The sequence below is a fragment of the Colobus angolensis genome, unplaced genomic scaffold (genome assembly GCF_000951035.1).
Source record: "Colobus angolensis palliatus isolate OR3802 unplaced genomic scaffold, Cang.pa_1.0 Scaffold24, whole genome shotgun sequence".
Taxonomy (NCBI): Eukaryota; Metazoa; Chordata; class Mammalia; order Primates; family Cercopithecidae; genus Colobus; species Colobus angolensis.
This window is the reverse complement of record NW_012115599.1, coordinates 8,976,478-8,981,784: the sequence shown is the minus strand read 5'-3', so window position 1 is coordinate 8,981,784 and position 5,307 is coordinate 8,976,478.

The window sequence follows — 5,307 nt, the reverse complement described above, 5'->3', positions numbered from 1 at the left end:
AAACTGTTACCCATTAGTGGTCACTTCCCATTCCCCTGAACTTCTGGAGCCCTAGGTAACTGCTAATCTACCATCTCCATAGATTTGCCTATTCTGGATGTGTCATACGAATGGAATCATCTATGTGGTCTTCTGTGACTTGCTTCTTTCACTTGGCATGTTTTCATAGTTCACCCACATTGTATAGCAAGTTCGTCTACATTCTGTAGCATTGATTTTACTGCCGGATAACATTCCATATTATGGATATACTGTATTTTACTTACCCATTCATCAGTTAATGGGTATTTGGGTTGTTTCCACTTTTTGGCTCTTGTGAATAATGCTGCAATAACCAATCATGTACAAGTTTTTGTATGAACATATGTTTTAATTTATCTTGGATATACACATAGGAGTGGAACTGCTGGGTCATATGGTAACTTTATGTTTTATTTTTGAGAAACTTCCAGACTGCTTTCCAAAGTGGCTGTATTATTTGACGTACTTTTTTTTTTCCTTTCTTTTGAGACAAGGCCTCGCCCTCTTGCTCAGGCTGGAGTGCAGTGCTACGATCACAGCTCACTGTAACCTTGACCTACTGGGCCCTAGCGATCCTACCACGTTAGCCTGGCAGAGTTGGAATTACAGGTGTGAGCCACTATGCCCAGCCTCCATTTGACAGTCTTACCAGCCAAGTATGAGAGTTCCAATTTCTCCACATCCTCATCAACACGTTGTTACATTTTTTTATAGCCATCCTAGTGGCTATAATTGTGGTTTTGATTTGCATTTCACTGAGGCTAATGATACTGAGTCAGTTTTTCTCCAGGTACCTTTGGTCCCAAAAATTCATGTTTCATTTTATATCCAGAAAACTATCTCCAGTTATAGCTTTGTTTCATTGTCACGTTTCTCTTCTTTGGAGACGTCAATGATGCATATGTTAACTTCTGTCTATCTTCTATATCTCTCACTTTTTTTCTGGTATTTTTCCTTCTTTTCCAAATTTGTTTTGGGTTCTCTTGGCTGTTTTAAATTTATTTATCAATGTTCCTTCTTGAATTCTTAGGCTAACCTATTTTCCCGTGGACACAATGTAATTTAGTTTCCGTATCTCATGATTATTTTGGCTTTTTCTTCTACTTCTTTCCTGAATTTAGTCAGTTCTCATTTTACAGCTTTCTGCTTTGTGTCCACTTCTATTTTGAGTTTTTTAATGTCTGATTTTTGGTATTCTTTATAGCTGCAGCTGATTACTAAATGATATTTACTTCATACGAAAAGTATTATGTTAGTTTTCTTCTGCTTTTTGCCTGTTGGATGGAATTGTGGTGGGAAGAATTTTCATTAGTTAAAACTTTTTTTATTTTGTTCTTATAGTTATTTTACATGGATGTTGGTAGCTCTTCTGTTTAGCTCAAAATAACTTGCATCTGACCAGGTGTGGTGGCTCACACCTGTAATCCCAGCAATTTGGGAGACCAAGGCAGGTGGATCACCTGAGGTCAGGAGTTCAAGACCAGCCTTACCAACATGATGAAACCGTCTCTTCTAAAAATACAAAAATTAGCCAGGCATGGTGGTGGGTGCCTGTAATCCCAGCTACTCAGGAGGATGAGGCAGGAGAATCCCTTGAACCTGGGAGGTGGAGGTTGCAGTAGGCCAAGATCGTGCTATTACGCTCCAGCCCCAGCTGGGTGACAGAGTGAGACACCGTCTCAAAAAAACAAAACAACCGTCAATATCACTGGGGAAAGGGTTTGTCAAACTCCAAGGCAATTTTCAGTGAGAATGATGCTAAGTTTCAGATTTCGTGGCAATAGGAATGATGTCAGACTTCACATTCCCCATGAAGAACCAGATAGCTAGTGTCACTACATATTTTTAAAAGATGACTGAGGATGGAGACAAGTGAGTTGGCAGACAGTGGCAACCTCTGGAAGACGGAATCTTCTCTGTTGGTTCCCAGGCTGCTGTTTGGAAAGTCCCAAAACAAGCAACTGGCCTCTCCTGCATTCCCACCGGCTGCACCTTGCTCCTGCCTAGCATGGAATCTGGCTCCCAGCCACCAAGCAAGAAGCCACCAGCTGGCCAAAAGTTTTAATTAAAAAAAAAATTAGTTCAAGTGCCTGCTGGGAGACAAAACTCTGAACCAATGACCAATAGTTTCTTCCACAACAGAATATCATTGCTGGAAACAATGGGTGTGGCACTTCTCAAATCATACCTAATGATTCTCCTCAAAATTTATACTTTGCTTTTCCTCAAACCAGCTGGTTTAGATATTTTAGTACAATGCTTTCACCAGAACCTACAATAATGGTTCCTATTAACTGGAAACTGAAATTGATGTGGTCTCCTCATGCCACAGGTCACGTGTTGTTTGGTGACTGATCTCAAAGCTCAGGAGGAAGTGGGGTTGCTGTTATGCCACAGAGGCAAGAGGAGCAGTACTAGAACCCAGGAGGTCTCCTGAGGCACCTCATCACTCTCATGCCAGGGCACAAGTTGATGGCAACATACTGCACCACCTACAGACAAACTACAACCTACCTACAGGCAACCTCCTCAAGAACGAAAACTTGCTTAACCCAAGCAGGCGAAGAATCCTGGCCAGCTGAGGGGTTGTGTGAAGGAAAGAGGGACCTGGAATAGGTAGCAGAGAAGGAAAATTGTAAATGACAATAAAGCTTCATTATCAGTTACAAAAATGAGGATTATAACCTCTAACGGTATTTCCCTTCTTGCTGTATTATATATAAATGGAGAGTTTTTAGCTATTGTCCTTTTCTTTCATTTCCTTTCTCTTCACAATTGTATCTAAAGTCTATCAGTGATGCTTAACTTTACAATGTAGTTTACGCATTGCAATGATGGGATGGGATGATGATGAAACTGAAAGGAAGAATGGAACATCACTTACAGAAGTTGGACTTGGGCCAAATACAATAAATGAGGAGATTTTGAGATGCCCTGCTTTGGGGAAGGGATAAGTAAATTCTGTTGCAGGAGAGATACTTGCATTTTGTTGGATGGCAGCATTTTCATTTACCTTTGAAAGCACTTCTGTGAATGTTGGGCAGCCTAAGAGACGGCCTGTAGTGGAGCAACTTTTGGCAATCCAGCATTTCATTCTTCTCATTTGAGGGGAGGCCCCCAAACACTGAGTCTTGCTATGAGGCTAGGCCTCCCTGACTAGAAGCCACAGGAGAAACCAGAACTCTATTTGCCTATTGGCAATTAGAACATAGGCACATAACCTAGACTAGACCTAGTAAATGGTCCTTCCCAAAACTTGAATCTTGAGTGAAAAGAGTTGAAAAATAATTCATGTCACCACCAAAGGAGCTGGCATGCACCCTAATCAGAGTACCAAAGTATGATGGCTTAGCTGGTTCCTAACATTTCCAGGCCTGGTTCTCTAGCATTGCTGGTGCAAGGAGTATAACTACAGACAGCTCCAGGCCTATTTTTCCCATGCTCAGAAACACCAGAGGAAAGAGCCTCTTTCTCCCACCCTCATTCTCTAAAATCCCCGACAAGGGCTCAGATCATCTCAGGTTTGGTCACGTGCACATCCCTGGGGAAATCTGAGAACACGAGGAGGGAGACTATAGTTGGCCGAGCCTGGGCTCCACACCTCCCCTTCTCCACACCCATCCTGCCTTGGGAGGCCAGAGAAGTATGTTGCTAAAGAAGCATCTGATCCAGGGGACTGCAGACAATTCCCCAAAGGAGAGTTTTTCCGTCAGGCCAAAACAAAAGCTGCTCACAACACAAAATTACAGAATGTCAGAACCAAAAGGAACCTTGGGAATCCTTCATCCTATCCCCTCTCTTGCAGATGAGGAAACCATAAGGATATGTATGCCTGTTTGGACTTTGTACAGTTCTCTGTCCAGCAGGGGTGACTTGGCTGTGGGATTAGGTGACTCCACTGGAGGTCTTCTGTGTATAGGAAAGATCTAGGGTCGCAAACACAAATCCCTTCAGGTAGGCAGCAAATGTGTGAAGGCTGGCTGTTACTTAATGGACCAGTGGTGTTGGTGGGATTCAAATTCTTATTAAAAAACAAAAGCAAACAAAGAAAACCTATGTGATGCCCAAAAAAAACCATCTGTGGGCTAGATGTTGCTGTTGTCAAAAGTTTGTGAACCCTGGTTAGACAAAACCTCTGAGCTGTCCTGACAGGTCTGGGAAAACCAAACAAGTCCTTGTCTCCTAAACTACCTGGGACTCAAGAGCTCTGTAGGAAACAATTCGTACCCTGCACCCAGCTGGGGTTGACATTTACAGACACCTGTTTTATGAATTGAGGAGATATTCAGCAGAAGCCAGATTGCTGAAAGCGCTGCTGAGAGAAAACCATCAGAAGGGAGGACTCCTTCCCCACGCCAGCTAGGTGGTAGTTCCTCTATGCCTCCGGATTCTGCTGAGCAGTAAAAGCTAAAGGGCAGTGTCATTAAGCTCCTAGGGGATGGGATGCAGTGGCTCACGCCTGTAATTCCAGCACTTTGGGAGGCCGAGGCGGGAGGACAGTCTGAGTCCAGTTCAAGCCCAGCCTGGGCAACACAGCAAGACCCCATCTCTGTAAAATAGATAGATAGTTAGATAGAGATATATGAAAGCTCCTAGGTCTCATGCTGGCAGGGGGCAGTGTGTGCACTCTGGCCTCCCACAACCTGCCTCCCACTTCCCTCTGACCCCATCACCAATTTCCCATCAGAGCAGGCTGCTCGGAGTCGCTAAGCAGCTCCCAGTTCTTTTTCCACACCCTTCCCATTCTCTGCGAGCCAGAGCTCCACCTCCCCTCGAAGCTGGCCTCAACCACCCGGCCTGGGTAGCTCCCCCTCGGCACTGGCTCCCCGCCTCGCCCCACAGCACCTGTTTGGGCCTCGGTCGCGCCGCCGGGTCTTGCAGATGCGAATGTAAACAGAAACACAGCGAAGGAGGTGAGACCACCTCGTGGCGGCGGCGCGTAGAAACATCAGTACGTCCACAGCAAAATGAACGAATGTACGCATGACTCCTGGCGCGACCTTCACGCGGGAAAGCGCGCCCCCCGGCACCCACCAATAAGCGCCCCAGAATGACCCGCCCTTGCACAACCCGGCTCTCAGGCGAAGCTGAGGTCGGAGCTCCAAAAACCAGGGAGGACAGCAGCTGAAGAAGTCCCGGCTTCCCATAGGTCAAGAAGAAGTAGGGGGCGGGCTCATCTGCAGGAGCGTCCATGTATTGGTCGAGCCCCGGGTTGAGACTGGCTGCGCGACACTGCCGAAAGCTCTCCCGCGGAGGGAGAAGGGGCGGGAAGAAGGGTGTGGTCAC